Raw genomic sequence first — 21,972 nt, 5'->3', positions numbered from 1 at the left:
GTAAAGCTTTAAACATCAGTTGATCAATAAAGACAATGAAGCGGCAGCCAATTGACGTGCATTCTAAGTAGTATGAGCAGAGGTTAGGGGGGACCTGGGGGCGCAGGTGAGTTGTACCCAAGGAAACATTTGACTGGTCCTTAAGACTTTATTTTCTTCCCTCTACCCCCTTGCAGATAGCAGACCGGGAAAACATTTCTGTGACTTGGAACTGTTCTTATTTATAAAGCTGTCTCAACTAGAAGTTCAAAATAGGAGCATATTTCTTTTTCAATTTCTATATGAAAAGGAATCCTTTCATTCCAGGAAAGACAGTGTTACCCAAATGAATCACAACACTGTTGCTTTGACACACTTCAAATTTGTGGTTGTTGAACCAACTCTCAGATAGAAAATGCTGTCTAATTGTCAGGTAGCTTGTTCCTCTGAGCCTTTTTTAGGTGACATGTTATTGATCAGCTGACATGTTATTTCAATCCATTTCAGTTCCATAAACCATGCGTAAAAATCTGTTCTCAAGACTGAAGTGATACAAAAAAAACGAAGACAGAGTCTCCGCCCCCATCTCGCCAGTGAACTCACTTCTACCTAAAACCAGGCGCATGCCCCCCCCCCAAGCAGCAGGGACACAAACACAGCCCATCAGGTTATCTTAGCCTTCTACAGAGGTGAGAGAGGAGGGAAGCAACAGAGGGGGCTGTTGATAATGGGGAAGCTCTGCCTGTGTGGGATCCGGCGATTTCAGGGAAATCTCTACCTTCAGCTCAGTTTTGCTGTGAACTGCTCTAATAATATAAAAGCTATTTTTAAAATGCCATTAGAAAAACTAAGGGTTTTATTCAACATGTGAATTTTACTATTTTTGTCTGTATAGCTATTATCTTTTCTCTGAACTCTTGAGGGCATTTTACCCCAGATTCTCACAGGACATTTCCATTTTCTACCTTCTCAGGTGAGTGGCTGTCTGTTGGCTGTCTATCTCCCCTGACAGAATGTGAGCTACGTGAGGGCAGGGACACTTGGCGTTCATCATCATCATAGCCCTGGAGCTTAGCACAGTGCCTGGGCCTGAGGACGTAAAGACTGAACCGGTGTCTGGCAAAGTGAATGAATGAATCAATGGAGAATGCACTATAGAACCACCTTTCTAGAGTCTGTGCACTCTCTGAGGTAGGGAGCACATGTAACGATTTTAACCTGCAAAATACACAACGGGGATCCAATAAATGTGTCTTAGAGCAATGAATCAAATCACAGTATCTTAGAGTTAGTGTAACCACATGCAGTTAGTCCTTCCGCAGCTTCCCATATGGATAATCATTCAGCCTCTCCTGGGTACTTCCAGTGACAGGGGCTCAGTACTTCCACTACAGTTTCTACCCTGGTGTTAGGATGACAAATGAAAAAGCATTACTTGTCTCTTTATTTGAATATGGTGCTGCTCAAATAAATTAAAACATTTTCCTTACTTCCCTGAAGATGGCGTTTTCTAGCAGAGTATCATGGCTGAGCCCAAACTGATGACCTCCCCCGTTTCCACTTACCTGAGTGGACAACCTGAGGCAGGGTCCTTCACAACACTGTATGTGCCCCAGAATCGCCTGCAAGCCTTGGAAAAATACAAACCCCCAGATTCTACTTCAGATCCACTGAATCAAAGTATCTGAGGGGAGGGGACTGGGCAGACACATTCACTTAATCAGGGCTGAAAAACACGGACATAAAGACGTTTTTAGTTTCAAGAGAGATTTTTGGGACCAGAATCCTTAAGTCTTGAGCGAAAAAGAAAAGAGATCTGAAGACATTTCCCTGCCTGCCTCCATAGGTGGTTTGGGCTTCCAGGAAGACAGCACTCAGAGATAGGGGTGAACAAGTTGAGAGGCCGGGGACACTGTGGGCAGGCCAGGGCCGGGAGCCCAGAGCACTGGGAGAGATGAGAGAGGAGGGAAGCAGGCACATTGACGCAGCTCAGAGTTCTCCTCAGGTCAGCGGCAGCCACCAGGTACCCCCAGGCAACAATAGGGGCTGGGGCCGATTGGAACAGCCAGAGGTCACAGGGGGGCTGTGGTTGACAGACCCACTTGATCACATGGGCAAACACCCTGCTGGGGACTTCCAGCCTGGTTGGGGAGGAGAGAAACTCTGCAGTGAGAATCATTCATTTAAAACATATTGAGTACCTACTATTTGCCAGGCACCTTTAGAGGTTCAGGGCTTGGTTACAGGAGAGAGTAGGAATTAACACAGCCCCAAGCTTAGGAAATGTGATTTCTTAGTGCTCCCGCGCCTGTCCTAGGTTCTGACTAGAAATGTCCTGAAGCATTAGAAATCTCATTTTCATATCTAATGTCAAATTCGAAAGGCACAAAGGGATATCGGTGGATATTTCTTTATTTCTTCCCTGCACCCCCACTCTGCCCTGTCTTTCACTTAAAGAAAGGGGAAATCCTTTTTTGGTCTTCCTGTGTTTTTATCAAGGTGTATTTCCCCAGCACACACTGGCAGTTTGTCTGGGATGATAGGCATCCCTTAGACCCTGAGCTGGCCCTGTCTCATTTCCCACTCGGGAGAACGCAAGTGGCGTGCAGCCTCCCCTTTGTTCTGGCGGCAGCTGTCTGCCGGGATGAGCTCTCAAGAGCCCAGGGTAACGGTCCTGCCCTAACTGCTCACCAGCAGCTATGAAGGAAAACAGGCTGCCACATGAACACGATGCTCTTTAATTAGGAGGTCCCCCCGTGGAAGGAAGGCCAGCAGACAGGCAGACACATTCCAATTACACTAATACACCTTGTAAACATCAAATATTTTTATTCTGAGATTAAAGAGAGCCCGTATCCTCACAAGACTCCTGAGACGACTGTGCATCTCAGGGCTGTTGCCAGTGCTGCTGGGGAAACAGGATTTCCTCTGGTTAAAATAGACTTTCACAAAAATAACAGCCTCAAGTCTGGAGGTGGTCAAATGTGACTTCCACTGCAGGCTGTCCAAAATCTCAATCGTGGTTCTCAAAAAGCTTTCAAGAAGGACCAAGCTCCTATTCTCAGGACAAACTGATTAGTGTATCTTTGTTTTCTTCCAGTTTTTACCTAACCAGACAGAGTCTGTGGTCATTTGGTTCCCTCCGTGAAGGCTTGGTGGTGGTGGGCCCTGAGGCTTAAATAGGGCTGCTGTGTGGGTTACTTGCCTTCCCTCGGTGTCTGCTTTTCCCAGGCCACACACTGACGTTGAACTAACTCAGCCACGTTCTCTTGACCGGGTCAGCTGGCGACCAGTGGCCTGAATATGCCAAGTGAACTGTGTGGATAACTAGCTACTGGTTCTGAGCTAACCCGAGGAGAGAGGGGGAGGAGTTTGGGGACACCCATACAAATGCTTTTCTGAGAGTGAGTCTTTTGGTAAGTGGCTGTCATAGGCAAAGAAAAAAAAATATTCCTGATCCTCTCCTGAGGATCTACCACATATAAATGTTAGGACAAATAAATGAACCCTCAAAGAAATAGGTTTTCCATTTGAACCAGTAAAACAACTCGTGTGAGATGTAGACTCCTTCTTAGTGTGGACAACTCCACACTACAACAGTAGCTGTGTGTGGCTCGTCTGCGGAACAGTTGCAGGCAAATCAGTCTTTACAAGGGGCATCACAATTTCAGTATGTAGGAGAGTTCAATATGCAGAGAAGACAGAGAGTGAATCCTTGAAAACCATCCTATTGCGCGTGAACAGTAATTTCTAATTTCTCCATAACATTTGAAGGTTTGTGTATCATTCCACCAAAGTGAGTGTTAATGCTACAAACTGAGGGAAATGATGGCCTGTGGGTTCCTCTGCAGGAACATAGTCTGTCTGGCACAGGGTGAGGAGGTGATCAAGAATCTAGAACCAACAACTCTTTCACTTAAATGGCTCGTATAGCAAAGCTTCAAGACGCTCAGGGACTACTTGAATGGCTCTAAAATTGGGCAGAACCTTTGCACTGAGGTACCATAGATAAATGCTTTAACTAAAAAAGAGTCTACTGGAAAAGTACAATAGGAATGAGAATACTAAAGGAATATTTAAGGTGTGGAGATTATCCTTGTATAGGCACAGTAGATTTCTGCGCGAATGTACCATATTTGACTACAAATACCAAATTCTCACTATCTAGTATATTTGGGGAGCCTCTCTTAGTTAAAAAAATTATTTTTCCCTCTTCCTTAAACTTGGTGCAGAAATCACTGCATTAAAAATGACAAGTGATTTCACTGCCAACTCCAAATTTGTTTTTACTTTTCATAAAAACTGAAAGTGATGCTTCTGAGCAGAAATGGATATGCATTTTAAGGACGGCCTACTTTTATGAAATCAAGTCCATATCAAACTCTTTTTACTAGAATTACTAATGCATTACAAAGACTCATATTTCTTTAAATAGAAAATAAAAGTCCACTTTCCCATAACTTAGATCAGAAAGGCTGTTTCTTGTTTGCTGGGGGGTTTTTTATAGTTGCAGCTTAAATTCGGGATGATTTTTATGAGGCAAGGAAGACGTAGATCCTTCTGCAAAAAGAGGAACTTTCACAATTAGTGAAAACCAAGAGTGCTGACATGAGGGGCTGAGCCGGGGGAAGATGATGTTACCACAGAGCTGTGGTGAAGGGGAGCCAAGTCCCCTAGCCTACCTTCCCCGCCTGCAAGCCAGACCCACACACACCCCCCCACACACACACTATGGATGTGTTCCATCTGATTCCCAAAGCAGGTACCACAATAAAGAGCAAAATGCCTATCTCTGCTTCTAATATTAAAACCAGCTGTGTTTATTCCTCCCTGACCACCTCTCCTTCTGCCTCCCCTAGTCATTTGCACAAAATGTTTTCAAGCCGACAGGCAACTTTTCAACTTCATGGCACATGTAACTTCTTAATAGCAAAAGCCTTTTGTAGGCTTGTTTTCAAAAACTGCAAGTACCCGGTAGAAGCCATGGTGATATATAAAAGGATGTCCTTCTCTTAGAAGGGGAAACTTCAAAGCAATCCCTGACATGCCAGAATCCACTGCTTTTCCAGTAAATATTATCTGTTTTGGCCAGAGAATTCTAGAGTCTTGGATAAGTTCAAAGATGGGAGACCCCGCATTTGGTATAGCACTTCTATGTGTATTCTAAGCTGGAAAATGTCACCAGTCAGGCATGTATAACATCATAAGCTGGGCACTCAGAGTGGAGCAAAAGTTTGTTTTAGTTTTGTTGACCCTTTGCGTGAAGAGCCATCAGCAAGCATGTGGGCAGGTCCCCAGGGCCAGGTGCTGTGGCAACGGACACAAGCAGCAGAGGTGGGCAGGAAGGCAGAGCCCACAAGGGACATTCATTGCAAATCAACAGGGCAGGCAGGCAACACCAGAGAAAGGAAGATTGAAGGATTTGATACCTAACTTTTAAGGACAGAATTAGAGGGCACTTGGGTGGCTCAGTTGGTTAAGCATCTGCCTTCAGCTCAGGTCATGATCCCAGGGTCCTGGGATCAAGTCCCATATTGGACTCCCTGCTCAGTGGGAGACCTGCTTCTCCCTCTGCCCCCCTGCTCGTGCTCTCTCTCTCGCTCAAATAAAATCTTTTAAAAAGGCGGGGGCATACGTAGCACTATAAACTAATTTCTATATTAATGATGAGTAATTTATATGTATTTATTAAATAAATTATATTAAGCAACTATAAAGTGTTTTTGGGGTGTGTGTGTTGGTTTAATTTGTGTCCTCAACCTCATTCATAAGATGTCCTTTCTGTCCCTAGCCTGGGGTCCAATGTCACCACCTTTCACTCACCACCCTCACCACCATCTGCCCTCATAAAGTTTCACCAAAAGCTCAGTGGAACGATTCCTGGGGTTTTTGCTGACACAGATTACCTTCCATTCTGTAAAGAATCAACCTCAGCAAAGCCAATGAACATCTTTTTTGGTGAGGTGATGGGGAGGGATTGTTTGCTCTGTCTGTTACTTAGAGGTGCCCCATGTGAGATCTCTTAGCTCTTTCTTATCTTTCTCTGATCATAACAAGGACGTCATGTAAGCTCCTCTTTACCACATGCAAAATAAAATCCCAAGATCTCTGACACGAAGGAATTCATGAGACAACGAAATCCAAGGCAGTAAAAGGAGAGAATCTTGAGGAACAAATTGGAAGGAAAATATAGACAGAGTAAGACACTGTTTGGAATAATTGAGATTTAATTGAACTGAGCACAGGATGAGAAGTCAGAAACATGGTCATTCTAATCCCATTTTTTGCCACTGAGTCACAAGGCAGCTGATCACTTCCCCTTCACCCCAATCTCCCCATGGTGTAATTCAAATTACCTATCCACCCGTGCGGGATACACAAAGTTAATCATTTTTTAATTTATGTATATATATTGGTACCAAGTTTTACATTTGGTTAAGGTGAAACACAGCATTTTTCAAATATATGCTCCTTAAGAGAAAAATTAAGCCTCCAATGTTAGTGTTTAGGGACTAGGGTCACCTGGCAATACAGGTCCCAGAGCCCTCTGCCCAGCCCTGAAGCCCCTAAGCCTGGACAAAGCCTTTTTTTCAGCTAAGAAAATCTGGCAGGTAATTCCAGATTGAATCTCACAGGCATCAGTACTTGATGGAACCATGGTGGGTTCAGAGTTAGGTCTTCAGAAATTCAGCTTCAGTTGGTTCAGGCAATGGGGTTCATGCTCTGGGCAATCGCTCACGCTATCCAAAGCCATGCAAGAGCAATCGATCAAGCAGAACACAAACGAACTAATGAGCTGGGCTGGTTTGAGAACTGAGTCTCCCTATCTGTAGTGGTTTCCGTTTCCTGGTTGGGTTAGCCATCCAGTGGATCCACTATGGATCAGCTGCCTAAAGAGCTGGACTTTAGATCACAAGAAGCTGCTCATTGTTAAGGATAGCGTCTGCCAGAAATAGTCTAATAGTCTTAGAGAGTGCTCCTCTCCTCCAAGGAAGGTTTCTTTCATTTATTTATTTGAGAAGGAGAGTGTGTGTGTGCATGTGCGAGTGGGGGTGGAGGGGGAGAAGCAAGCTCCCCACCGAGCAGGGAGCCCGATGCAGGGCTCCATCCCAGGACCCTAGGATCATGACCTTAACCAACTGAGCTACTCAAGTGCCCCCCCAAGGGAGGTTTCTGTACCAAGAACTGAGGCTGGCTGCCCTGAAATAGAACACATTCTTGTCTAAATACAGCTGGGTACACTTCTTATTCCTCAGCTTGCTTTTTCCTGAGCCCCGTACATCACACTCCCTCCTATTATTGCGTCTCAACAATTACTCAAACTGAAATGCAGCTGAGTAGTTCATGGCTTTCTTAACATGCTACATCTAGGCTTTTCTTACAATATCCTAGGGCCATTGGCAGCATTTTAACAAACATGTGGCAGTCTCTTTTATTTCCTTTCGAGCTTCTGTTTCACAGGACAGGTTGTCTCACCTGGTCCCCAAATTTTGAGAGTATGCTTTCTGAACCTACCGCTTCCACAGGGGGCTGACTGCACAGACATACCCCATGGAGGTCTCTGAGGACAGAATCAAAACACGTCTAACACATCTTACATACAACGAGGCATTTGTAAATGAGCTCTGCTACGTAGTAAGAGAAGCAAGAACTACAAAGGCTATAATTAGCTTTATTTCAGTAAAGAATGGTATACAAAGGACAGCTAGTGGACCAATGGATTTTAAATCCGTGCAATTGTTAAAGATACATATATTCCCGGTCCCTACACCAAACCTACAAATTAGGATCTCTTTTGGTAAGATCCAAGAATTCTTTTTTTTTTCTTTTTTTTTTTTTTTTTAGCTAGAGCCCCAGCTCTGCCATTACTTAGGGACAAACACTGGGGAAGTTATTAAGCCTCTCTGAGCCTTAGTTTTCTTATCGGTAAAATGTTTATAATACCCACCCCTTAGGGTTTTTGTGAAGAGTAAACAAGACAATATGAGGGAACCCACCTGGCACAAAATAGGCACCTGAGAAACAGTAGCTATCAACCACAATAAAAGAACAGTGCAAATGAGAATGGCCTTGCATCTGGAGAAGGAAGGAAACCAAGACGGACGCAGCACAACAGTGAGTAAAGCACTGAAGGGGCAGATGCCTAAGGTGCTCAGATGCTGCTCACTCCCAACACGCAGACTCACACCCACCTGCAGGCCCAGCTGTGGGCATGAGAAGGACAACAGGAAAGAGCAGGGATGGCCCAAAGAGAGGGAGGAGCCCAGCAGCCTCAGAAATGCAGGCCAAGGGCAGCCTCAAAGGAGCAGGCAGCCATGTGATCCAGCCATCCAGCCATCTAGCTATCTGACTTCTAGGTATTCATCCAAAGCATATCACCACCTCAAAAGGATAGCTGCACCCCCATGTACATTGCAGCATTATTTACAATAGCCAAGATATGAAACGGCTTAAGTGTCTGTCAGACGAATGGATAAGAATAGGCAATTATATATACATAGATGTATATATGCACATATCTACATATGTATGTGTATATATACACACCCATACATAGATACACATTTATATACATTTAATACATACATACATATTCAGCCATAAAAAAAGATCCGGCCATTTATCACAAGGTGGATGAACCTAGAGGACATTATGCTAAGTGAAATAAGCCAGACACAGACAAATATCAATGATCTCACCTATATGTGGAATCTAAAAAACAAACAAATTGAACTCACAGTAACAGAGGGTAAAATGGTAGCACAGAGGCTGGGGGAGTTAGGAGAAAAGGTGAGATGTTGACCAATTTTAATCAAAGGGCACAAACTTCCAATTATATGGGAGTTGACTGATCAGTATTAAGAATCAAAGTGTAGGATAAAGCTGATACCCATATTCAACACTGTAGTTTGGTTTTAGTTACAAATTGTTTAGAATTTTTTTCCCCAGAGGGGTTTGTTGTTAGCTATTTCATCTCTAAATACCACCACAGTTACTGGGATTACATGTTTTACCTGTCACATTAAACCCAAAGGCAACAATATGGCTATCTGGAATTCCGATAGAAAATTTACTGTGGGCATGTCTTGCAAAGTGCTTAAAGCTCAACCTAAGACCTTAAATAAATAAGTTCTGGGAATCTAACGTACAGCATGGTGACTATAGTTAATAATAATGTATCATATACTTGAAATTTGCTAAAAGAGAGTAGATCTCATGTGTTCTTTCATACACACACACACACACACACACAAAAGATAATTATGGGGGGTGATAGATATGTTAATTAGTTTGACTATGGTAATCACTTTACAATGTATACACATATCAAAGCCTCACATTGTATACCTTAAATATATCCAATTTTTATTTGTTAAAAATAAACAAAAATCAAAACCAGACCAAGAAAAGAAGCAGGCACCAAGCTTTGGTTACCCTGTTGGGATTCCACAGGCAGAACAAGAGACTATGGTGTGGGCTCTTTCCAAAGATAGGGATTTAGGGACAAAGACTAGTGCAGAAGCCCAGATATCAAAACTCAAGATAAGTGACCTGTGGAGGACAGGACCCACATCTCCTGATTCTTTAAGAGCACTTCAGTAGAAGTCTCTCATAAATTGCTTTGACTCAGCCAAAAGCCACACTAGGACCACAGCGGGGCTGGGTGGACCCAGGTAGAAAGTCCCTGGAGTCATTACCCTAAATGGGCAACTGGCAGAGCAAAGCATCTCATTCAGACATGTTCTGTGAGGAGGGAGTGGGAGTCAGAAGGACACCAGACCATAGGTGAAAGTTGTGTGATAGAAGAAAATAAAGGTCTTTTCTTCCCTTGTTAGTAGAGCCTGAAAGTATTTCTCGGTTAGCTTCTTCTTCCTTCCCCATTATCTGAGGAAAGACAAAAGCCACACCAATATGTTCTCTAGGGAAAAACAGAGAACTAAACTGGCTGGCGGGTGGGCAGTGTGACAAATCATGAGGCATGTGCTGGAGGGAACAGGGCAGGCAGGAGAGAGATCGCGGAACAAGACATCAGGCACTAAGCAAATGTGCTAGAGAGTTGGGAAGTGGGGGTTAGGGGAAAGCTCCCGAAAATGTGAAAGGGCTAGAGAAGAGGGCAGAGAATGTAAAAAGAGAATTACTGTGAACTGTGTACTGGAAAACTCTCAAATGTTAGCAAGAGTCTTAAAGCAAGAGGAGAACTGGACAATGCTTCTTTAATGCAGTACCTTGAAACTGAACCACATGCGTCCCAGCTGTCTAACAGTTGAAATTAGGAGGAAGTACACTGATAGACAAACAGCATAGGCCTGCAATACCTCCCACATTATCACATCTAGAGAGGGAGAGCCAGATTTGTAGAGAAAAAGACCTACACACCCCTGTCAAGGCCCAACCCACCCAACATCAGCCCTCCCCAAAGGGCCAGTCATACCCAGTCCCCTTGCACAAGCCTGTGCTCCTCTCCCATACTAAATGGGGGCCCTCTACATGCCTGGCCCTCCCCAAAGTATTAACCTTCTAAAGGGAAGTGCTAGTACTGCTACTCCTCAATCTGAGCCCACCCCAGCCCTCATCCACTTCATCCCACCAGCAACTTTCAGCCTTGGCTTCACTTTCCATTTTAATCATACCCTCATTCCTGCAACCCAGAGAGACTTCAGGAGATGCCCCCCTCTAATGGCTCATGCCCCAGCAAGGTCATTCTGCCGAAAACCATCAACCAACACAAAGATCCAGGCCTTCCAACAATAGGAGACCCACTTCCAAACCCAGTGGGAAAATGGAGGTAAGCCCTTACCAAAGACAGAGATAATTCCAGAAACCATATTAGTCCAGTCTAGTGAAAGAGGAAAGGTGATGCAGGCTACACCTGGGTTCTCAACTAGACTGTGCATGCCAGTGTGCTACTGAGGGGCAGAGGCCCTGTTAATTTCCAGTTCTGTCAAGCTTGGCTCACAGACAGGGCAGCTTAAATGCTCAGTAGAGGAGTTTGAAGACCAGGGACCTGCTGTTATAGACAAAGATGGCAAAGTCCAAGCACCAGGGAGTCTACTGGGCAGAGGTCAAGAAGGCCTAGGTAGGAGCTCTCAGGAGTGGGGGAAGAGGCTGGACATGAGGGGAGGAAGGTGACATTTGCAGAGCACCTACCAATTTTGGCAGACCAGTAGAGGCTTTTTATATGTCTTCTCCTTTCATTCTTACAATAACTCTAGGAAGCCTTAGCTCCACTTTGCAGTTGAGGCACCTCAGCCCCAGCTTCTTCTATGTTGCAGCTAATTGATGGCTTGGATTTAAACACCAGCGGGTCTGATTCTAAAGTTTGGGCTTGTTCACACATCACCAGTGAGCGTGAACCAGACAACACAGAGCAACACGGAATCAGGCTCCAAAGTATGTCACGGGGGTAAACAAATGGTATCTGAGATCTATATCAAAATCATGTAGGGGGTTTGTGGGTGGCACAGTAAGTGGGAGGAGAAGTGAAACAAGGTTGGCCCTGGGTTCATAACAGTTGGGGCTAGAGGAGACCTGTAGGCTCAGGGTATTAGCCCCTGTACTTGTGTGTACATTTGAAATTTTCCATAAGTCAGAATAAACTCTTTTAGATGTGCTAAAGGCACACTAAGGTGCCATTTCCCCTAGTCTTACCAGTCACTAGACACATGATCTTTGGTTTTGTGCTTCCTTTTGGTTATAAAACTGAACATTCCATTTAGCAAAGACTTCTCACACTTTTCGAGGAATCTGCTTCTGTGTTGGGTAAGCATGCACATTAAGCATGGTTCCATCGTAAAGAACATTTTCAGTAATTTCTTGTTACATAAAAAAGAGACTTAAGCCTTTTCTTACTATAATATTAAGTGAAAAAAACAGGATATAAAACCATATTTGGATCATAAAGTGAATTTCATTTAAATACATAAACAGAAGAAGGAAATGCACTAAAATAAAAACCATGGAATTCATTTTCTGAATTTTACCAACTTGACATTGAACATGTATTAGTTTTAGGAGAAGAAAAATATTTTAAAGAAAGTTTTTGTTTTGTTTTGTTTTGTTTTGTTTTGTTTTGTTGTAACAGACTCTAGGGACACAGAACTGGATCAGTTAAACTCTTTGGTCTGTGATACTCTGTCGTCACTAGTATAGCAGTGGTTTTTCAATCATTACAAAGCTCCTCCTATTAACCAAACAACTATCTTGTGCTAGGCAATGCATAGGTTATTTCTAATCTTTACAACAGTTCTGTAAATTAGAGGTTTTTAATTTTACACTGATCTTGAACTCAGATTTGCTGCCTCTGAAACCTGTCTTACTCCCTCATACTTTACCACCTGCCTCTGCAGCTTCTACATTCTCGAGTAGAGAAGGCACAAGAAGCAGTTCCCTGGAAATCTAGGACCAGAGATTTAGATCTCCAACTGTGGCTTGGGTTTTCCCTACTCTGTCATGACCCGTATTGCACAGCAGTCTGAGTCTGGCCAGGTCAGGGCTGATTCATCACTATCTGGCCAAGGAGACAGAGTGGCCTGCTCTTCCTTCCCCTGAGCTGACGAACTGTGATCCCAGAACACGGCCCTATAATTGATCACTTCTGACATATACTGTGATAGGAAAACTCTCTCAAAATAATACTTAGAACAATTTGCCTACGGTTCCATTATGGGCCTTGGAAGGGAGAACTCTTTCCACAAAACACTATTTCATTAAGGGGGAAATGCACCAAGGTCTCTTTTCCCTCCCTCTGGCAGGAGAAGCCACTACCTGGTCACCATGATGAAGTACAGAAGGGGAAGAGGCATCTCTAAGGAGGCTAGAGGCAGACACTGAAGCCACGGGAAAGCTGAGAATCCGGGATAGATGATAAGAGGTGGCTCCAAACAGCTAAGTAGATGGGCTTCTGGTGCTGGTGGCCTCTTGATGTAAGAGGGCAGTTTGACCAGTTCATAACCTGGCCAAAGAGAAAGACCCAGTAGCAAGCCAGGTCTGGAAGTTAACAGGTTCCAAGTTGTCACAAGGGCCACATTTTCTTTTACATCCTCCTACTCTCTGCGTGCCCCTGAGGCCAAAGCAAACCTAATCTATTTTCCTGTTGGTGAAAAGTAGAGACACCTGCTCCTTGGCACGAAGGTTTCTTGTTCTATGAAGTGTGTTGAGCAACTCAATAAAAGGTATTATATACATAGCCCTATTTTACAACAAATCCCCAGAAATGGCCAAATCATTTCCCCTGGTAACTAATGCTGCCCACCACACACCAATTCCCCCGTGGGAGGTTAACCACTGTGGCGGCCCAGCTGTGCACAGATCGTGTGGCCTCTCACACTTGAACATCCCCCAGCAGGGTGCTCAGCTCCATCTGTTTTCCAGGCTGTCAGAGACTGGGATGTCAAACGCTGCCTATTCTTGGTCTCTTCTGTGTTCTACTCAAATTACAAACACCAAAAGTACTTCTACTGTTCACAGCACCCCCCAGCCAGAACAAGGATAGGTAGGTATCAAACTTAGGAGAAAAGAGCCAAGGAAAAGTATTTGGGACCACTTTCTTCATGAAAAGAAACGGAGACTTAATAGGTGGTATATCCTATAGGAAGAAGTGGTCCGCCTTTGTAAAAAGAGTAAATCAGGACTGAGTGGGATAGAGGTTAATTCCCAAAAACAGTTACTGCTGAAGAAACCAGGGCCTAAGTCTCTGATGGCAGGCAAAGAGTGAAACCTCGGCAAAAAATTAAAGTAACTCATTGGTCATTGCTAAGTGTAAATGGTCAGTAACTTTGACCTCAGTTGTCTGGCTACTGATTTCAGTTAGCCATAGGGACACCTGCCCTTTACAGGTTCCTCAGGTAGCTGAATGACTTCCATTCACTTTGGACCACGTGGATTTGGCCAGCTCCCCTTATATTTGGCTGCAATTCCAAACACTAATCCTGAAATCTATAATGCCTTATGATAATTAAAATAAGGAAAAAGAATACATTTGAGCCCTGGGAATTTGCATAAAACTCTTGCTTTCAGATATTTTTGCCAAATAAAGTGTTGCTTGCTCTATTTTTAAGGGCCAGGATATATTGTAAAATAGCTAAGATGACTTGAAGGATTAGGCATCAGCTATTGGTTCGATTTTATATTTTAATTCTAATTCAAAACTTACTAGCTGTGAAAAAAAGGAGCAGCCCCATATCAAGTTAATGTACCTTTGTGTGTATGTGGTTTTGGTTTATGTGGGTTTTCTGTTTTTGTTTTTTGGTTGGTTTTTTTTTTTTCTTTTTTAGCATAAAGGGAAAATAGTGGGGGAAATACATGTTGTATTTTATCAAACCCCAAATGTGAAAAATAGTTTAAGAGACTGCTAACACAGTTGCAGCTGGGTTCATTGAAGCCTAATTAAAATGCCAGTAACACATGATTCTGCCCAGAAGTGCTGACTACCACTGGGCAGAACCCGTAGCTGTTTGCTGCGCAATATTAATAACAGCAATAGTCAGAACATTATCATAAGTGTTTCGAGTGAAGCCCCCAACCTCTATTTCAAGGTTTACAAAAATCAATGATCTTCCAAGCAGTGATAACCACAAAGTAACCACGTTTATTACAGAAGAAGCAGCCGACAATTAACATATAGCTTGTACTCCTGGACTCCTCAATCATTATGATTAAATCCATCGTTCATTGTTCTAACAATGCCCTAGAAGCCAGGGACCCAAACTTCTAATAAGGCTATGATCCATGATCTGAAGAAGGCCAAAGTCCAGGATACCTCCTAGACTTAAAGTCTGCATAAAAAATCTTGGACTTAAATCTTATGTTTTCTGAATTCACAAAAAGCTGGTAGAGAAATGAATGACAAATTTAACTTTACACAGAAAAATACCATGAATGCTGAATAGAAGAGGATATAGAAAGGAAGTTAGATATAAACCACTTTGATGAGTGCTATAAGAAGATAATTAAGGAATAGAGAGGATGCTACCTTTCAAAAGTATATGGTGCCCAAACATACATGGTATTATACTGGTGGCAATTAAAATAGACTATTTCTGTCCAAACAATAATAGTTACAACTTAAATGTGTTTACTATATGCCACACAATATTTAAGCATTTTACACATATTAATTCATATAATCCTCACACAACCCCAGGGAGTAAATACATTATCCCCATTCTACAGATGATGAAACTGAGAAGATGATAGCTCTAGCCCTTTCTGCTGATAGAGCCTAGAAGCAATGAAACCCCAAGGGCAACGAGCACACCCAGAACCAAGATCCTGGTTTCTATATACCATTTTCCAATAAAAGTAACCAGGGTTCATTGGACAAAGGGTTGTTTCTAGAACTGGGGCAAGGAAGATACAAGATGTACCTAGAGTAACTTGTAGTACCAGAAGAGAGAGAAGAACTCAAAGAGATAAAAGGATAGAGCCTGTCAAAGGAACACTAGAATCAGCCTGAACAAGTCCCCAATGGCCAAAGCTGGAACTATTTAAGCAACAAAATAAATAACATCCTATAGGATTATAACCCAAGGGGTGTGTGTGTGTGTGTGTGTGTGTGTGTGTGTGTGTATTAGTCCATACTGATGTAAGTAAATTATTACATAAATTAATAGATGGGTGGAAAGAGACAAATATTCCTTACAGAAGAAATCTAAATAATATATGCACATACTCTCCATCCCTGGAGATAGAGCTTATTCCCTCTCTCCAACATGCTTGGGGATGGGCTAAACTTAGTGATTCACTTCCAAAGAACACAGTAGGGAAGTAGAAAAATAATAACTTTACAGTGGAGAAACCTACCTGGCAAATGCTACCTTAAGCAAGTGATAAAGGTTAATATTCTCAGTGATATCTTGTGGATATTGAGTACCCTGTCATTTGATAGGACAAGAAGGACATTCGACCTCTGTGGTATTCTTTCCAAAAACCTATAACCCCAATCTATTCACAAGAAAACATCAGACAAACCCAGACAGGGCGACATTCTGAGGGTATTCTAGGATCCTCAGTACTCCTCTGCCAGTACTCCTCAAGATTGTCAAAGTCATGAAAAACAAGGAAAAACTGAGAAACCGTCACAGACCAGAGGACTGGGGAGACATGATGATTAACTGTAATGTAGTACCCTGAGTTGGATCCTGGAACACAAAGAGGACATTAGTGGATAAAACTGGTGAAAGGCAAAGTCTGGAGTAGTAATATACCAATTCTGTTTCATTTTGACAAATGTACCATGGTGATGTAGGATGTAACAGTAGGAGAACTGGGTAACATATGGGAACTCCCCATGCCATCTTTGCAACTTTTTTGTAAATCAAAAATAATTCCAAAATAAAAAGCTTATTAAGGGATTATTGTATCCCAAAACAGGCAAGCTATGCAAATGAAGTAAAAATGCAACTATAGATCATGCCAAGGAAAGGAAGCTAGAAATAAAAACATAAAAATTTTCTTGTTAATATTGGTTTTCTGCTATCCAGAACTACTGATAGGACAATTATTCCTTTGTTCTTCGTAAGGTACTTTGGGGAAAACACAAAACCCAGCCAAACTCATCTACAAATGCTTGCTGGGAACATACCATAAGCCAGGTACTTTCCTGGGCACTAAGGATGTTCTGGTGAACAAGACATGCTTCCTGCCTCTAAAGACCATCCAGCTTCATTGGAGAAAAAGAGAAAAGACAAAACAAAATAAAACATAAAGGTCCTGCCTCAGAGGTAATTTCAAGATAGTAAGGGCACACCCAGGAGGAGTGTCTGACCAATTCAATGCCAGGGTACCATGTCCATGAATAAGAAGTGCATGAATGATCTAATAGAACACAAGAACCCTGGTGATGGTCACATACATCAACATTCTTCCGACAATGTAGAGCACATTTGGCAAATACAAGTTTAACCATGCCACCCTCTTCCTGCCCTCAAGGGTTTTCCATTACTCTTAGAATCAAGACAAAGCTCCTTACTATGTGTTATGACTAGTTTTAGGGGTCAACCTGGCTAGGCTATAGTACCCAGTAATTACCCCCAATCTAGGTATTGCTATGAAGACATTTTTAGATATGTTTAACATCTACAATCAGTCAAGTTTGAGTAAAGAAGATTACCTCAGTGATGTAGTGGGTCTCATCCAATCAAGTGAAGGCCTCAAGAGCAAAAACCAAAATTTCCTAGAAAAGAAGAAATTCCTTCTCAGAAAAGAAGAAATTCTGCCGCCATATGACAGCATCAACTCCAGCCTCAATTTCTAGCCTGCCCGCCTGCCAGCCTGCCTTACAGATTTCAGACTTGTCAGCTTTCTTAATTTATATCTAGAGATTATCTTATATAAATGATTATATTATAGATATTATCTGTAGGATATACATTGGATATATATTATATATAATAGGATATATAGATATAGATATTATTTTGGTTCTGTTTATATACATAAATGGTATACATATCTCTTGTTGGCTCAATTTCTCTGGAGAACCCTGACTGAACCATGACTGAGGGTCATGGTCTCCAGGCTTCATACAGTCTGGCTCATACCCTCCTCACCAGCTTCACCTTCTACCCAACTCCTCCTCACTGTCTCTTCCCCTCACACTGGCCTTCTCCCATCCTTTTCTCATCCTGAGTCCTCTCAACTCACCCTGTCTGCTCCCTCCACAGGCTGTTCTCCCTGCTTGGATCACTTTCCCTTCTTTTCCTGATTAACACCTATTCATACCTCAACTCTTAGCTCAACCGCTGCTTCCTCAGGGAAACTTCCCTGCCCCGCAATGTCAAACCCATTTGGTATAAGCTTTCAAAGCATCTCACACCTTTCCTGCATACTGGATAAGTTGCAACTTCAGTCTTCCTTACATGAAAGCTCCACAAAGGCAAGAACTGTGACCGGTTTTGTACATTTTTTATAATTATATTGCCTAGCACAGTGCTTGGGACATAAAAGGCACTCAGTGTGTATTTGTTGAATCAATGTCAACACAGATGATATAAGAGCAGAAAACTGCCCCTCTTCATGGACACAGCCCCTGAAGTTCTTACAGGTAGAATCTAGTGGCCCGGTCCTCTTGACAACTCATCAAGCTGAAACTCAAAGCCAAAAAAAAAAAAAAAAAAAAAGGGGAACTCAGGGAGGCAGTCAAAGCAGGCAGAAGGAGGGGGCTTTACTTGTGGGAGACCAAAATGTCTCTGCAGATGGGCTGGGGGTGGTCAGTGTGGCTGCAGCCTCACGTTGACACCGACTTCCTTAAAAATACCACCTGCCTCTTAACCCAAACCAGAGTTTATGTAATGCCATTTCCCACTTATTACCAGCTGCCAAATGTTGAAACTCTCAGAAGTACCTTTTTTAAGTCTTAAAAGAAATATCAAAAAAAGAAAAGAAAAGAAATATCAACTCTAGCCTATTAAAGAAGAAAAAAGGAAAAAGATATTTATATGACCAGATTGCTCTTTATAAAAAAGGTTCAAACCTAAAAAGCTTTGAGCCCTGGCTGAATTTTGGTTAATAGAAGCAAGTGATTATTACATTTCTTTAAGTTATTTTTACCCTGGGTTCCCTGCACTGGATAAGCTGGCAAAGTTCTCAAAACACCAGGCCCCTGAGCCACATTTCCAAAGGTAATAGTTACAGCTGATTCTTCAATTCATACATGTGACAACTTTAAAGTCTATCTTCAAATTTATTGATAATCTTCCTGTTGACAGGTGGGGTCTATATGCCCTGCTCTTGAATCTGGGCAGTTTGTGACTCACTTGTACCCAATATAAAAGGTGTTGGAAGGTGCTGCTGTGTGACTTCTGGGGCTTGGTCACAGATGACGATAAACCAGACATTCCCTCTGGTTCACAGGGACAGTCGTCATTGGAGCCCTGAGCCAACAGGTAAGAAGTCTGACACTCCCGAGACTGCCATGCTATGAGGAAGCATAGCCACACAGTGAGGCCACGGGAAGATCCTCCAGTTGGCAGTCCTAGGCTTCAAATCTTCCTCACCCAGGTGCCAAACATGTAAATGAACAAATTGTCAGACGGTTCTAGTCCCCAGCTGGTAGGTCAACCCCAGACTGAGTTTTCTTAGCTCAGACATGGGGAAAGGGAAGCTCAAACAAGTCATCCCCACTGTGCCCTTTCCAAATTTCTGCCTCAAAAGCATACTAAAATAGTGTGTCTTGAGTGGTATTGGTTATGTAGCCATAGGAACCAGAACAATATAGAAAAACGGGAGTTATTTCTTAGATGTCAAAAGAAGTGTCCAAATTTTCTCCACAGAAGTCTACATCCATCAATGGCTTTTACCTCTGACAAATCCTTCGAATGTAAACAAACAAAAAAGGGATTCCAAACAGCTTTACCTACTCAGAAGAGAATTGTGTTTGAGAAAGGAACTGTTCAGTCAGTGTTCAATGAATGAATAAAGGAATGGCCCAAAGAGCCATGACATGTTTAGGTGACGATACAGCAGAAGGCACAGGATTGCTTTCCAGGATCAATGGCAACCTTAGCCCCCAGTTCAAAAAATTCAATCCTATCGAAACCTCTAGGGCTTATCCTTGTGTTCTCATTCCATCATATTTAATGCTACTCATCCACAACCAAATATACTTGTACATGTCACATATACAGATACAAAACTGAGCTGGGTAACAAACCCATTTGTGGCAGAAAGAGTCAAAATTATTTTGACAAGCTAGAATAATGAAGCAAAATAAAAAATGAGTGGCTGAAATAAGCTTATTCCAGAGAGCAGCTGAAGATTGGGTAAGGACCACAAAGTCTTTTGGGAGAGCTGTTGGATTCATCCTGGAGATAAGAGGAAACTATGGAATTCTTTAGAATATGGAGGCATTGTGATTAAATACCACATTTTAGAAGATTAATTTGACATCTCTTTATGTGATGGATTCAAGGGAGAACAAACAGAAGGAAGAAAGGCCACTTAACACTTAGGAAATGTTCACAGTCCCAGAGTAAGAAAAATCTATGGATCTGGGCTGGTCTGACCATAGTGATAGGAAAAGAGGCCAAGAGGTGGGCGCCTGGGTGGCTCAGATGGTTAAGTGTCTGCCTTCAGCTCAGGTCATGATCCCAGGGTCCTGGAATCGAGTTCCGCATTGGGCTCCCTGCTCAGTGGGGAACCTGCTTCTCCCTCTGCCTCTCTGTCTCTCATGAATAAATAAATAAAATCTTAAAATAAGAAAGAAAGAAAGAAAAAGAAAGAAAGAAAAGGAAAGAAAAGGAAAGAAAAAGAAAGAAAGAAAAAGAAAGAAAGAAAGAAAAAGAAAGAAAGAAAGAAAAAGAAAGAAAGAAAGAAAAAGAAAGAAAAAGAAAGAAAGAAAGAAAAAGAAAGAAAGAAAGAAAAAGAAAGAAAGAAAGAAAGAAAGAAAAAGAAAGAAAGAAAGAAAAAGAAAGAAAGAAAGAAAAAGAAAGAAAGAAAGAAAGAAAGAAAGAAAGAAAGAAGGAAAGAAAGAAGGAAAGAAAGAAAGGAAAGAAAGGAAAGAAAGAGGCCAACAGGTAATTAGGTGGCCTGACCAGGAAGACCTGGGCAGCTGACTGGGCATCAGGAGTACAGGTGGAGAAGAGTCAGAGAAGACTTAGAGGCCTTGAGTGAGAGGTCAGCAGAGCTGATGGCAACAGAAATAAAATGTAAAAGGAAGAATGCCTGGAGAAGAGGAAAAAAAGATTTCAGTAGGAATCTTGGACTTTGAAACACTGCTAGTGAAACAATTCAGTCACAAGAGGCAATGGATAATTGGAGGAGAAGGTTTAGGGGAGAAGACAGGCCTAGAGAAATGGATTTGGGAATCATCAGCCTGAAGGTGATACCTAAAGCCATAATTCCCATGTTTTTGCCATGTTAAACTATGTTAAATTTTTGGCCTTCATGGCATATTATAAGCTCAAGATGAAATACTGTGAAAATACACTACATCTTTTTCAAGTAGTGGGCTGCATAAGTAGGTCTACCAGACCACATCCATTTTGTTGATAACTTAACAATTAAGAAACAAAATATGAATTGCCAAGAGTACCTATATTTGTGTTGGCTCTTGATATATTTTGAGCTATTCCTCCTACTCACTTCAACTGCCAGAATAGGCTATAGAAATTAAGGCCCATTTTTAATGCTTTTCAAGAATAGCTGGGTGGGCCACTGTCCCTATTGCTCTCCACTCAAATAAATTTTAAGAACACCAAGAGCTTTTTCAGAGCCAAAAAGAACCAAAGAATGTGCAGCTGGAGGTATCAGCTGTGCATATCTAATTCTGGCCGAAGTAACTCCCTAGAGCTCCAGCTGTAGAGAGAGAAAGAAAAAGAGAAGAAAATAATTTAGTCAGGGAAGCCAACAGTGGCTAAAGACTTGAGTTGGCCGCAGAGCACTAGGACACTTGGGGACCAGAAAAGGTACTGCTGCCACCACCACATTTGGGTAACTTACAATTGCAAAGTGCACATCTGTCTGTGACCATCTGTGTGAACGCACACTGGGGGGCAGAGGCATGCTGAAATACAATGACCCGAAAGTGGAATGAGATAAGATAAGGAGAGGAAAATATGTAAGGAATCTAACTGATTTCACTTAGAAAGAGACAGCAAGTTGAAAGAAAGTGTGGGATGGGGTCTCCTTAAATAAATTATGACTCAGCAAGTGCCATTTTATCTATCTAAGAAAATAATTACAGGAAAGCAATGTTTCCTGAAAAGAGTCTCTGTGAATGAGCCAGTTTGGAATAGTGACAGAGGGTTCTGGTAGATGAAGGGTCGCCCTGCAGGACTTCCCCAGAGAGGACATGGCCTGATCTCAGTCAGGTACAGAACTGAAGGATTATAATCGTGCACTTGTAGAAAGCATTGAAACCTGCTTTCCTTGGCCTCCATAGCAGCTAGCATATTCCACGAGCTGACTGTCCTGCGATTGCTCTCAGCCAATCCTCCAGTCACTTTCACAGGTTTCTCCTTGTCTGCCTCTTCTTAATACTGAAGCTTCTCTGGG

The sequence above is a fragment of the Eumetopias jubatus genome, unplaced genomic scaffold, assembly GCF_037043125.1.
Source record: "Eumetopias jubatus isolate StellerSeaLion01/CBP00866 unplaced genomic scaffold, mEumJub1_p1.0 scaffold_6, whole genome shotgun sequence".
Taxonomy (NCBI): Eukaryota; Metazoa; Chordata; class Mammalia; order Carnivora; family Otariidae; genus Eumetopias; species Eumetopias jubatus.
The sequence above is the reverse complement of the archived record's forward strand: the minus strand, read 5'-3'. Positions refer to the sequence as shown.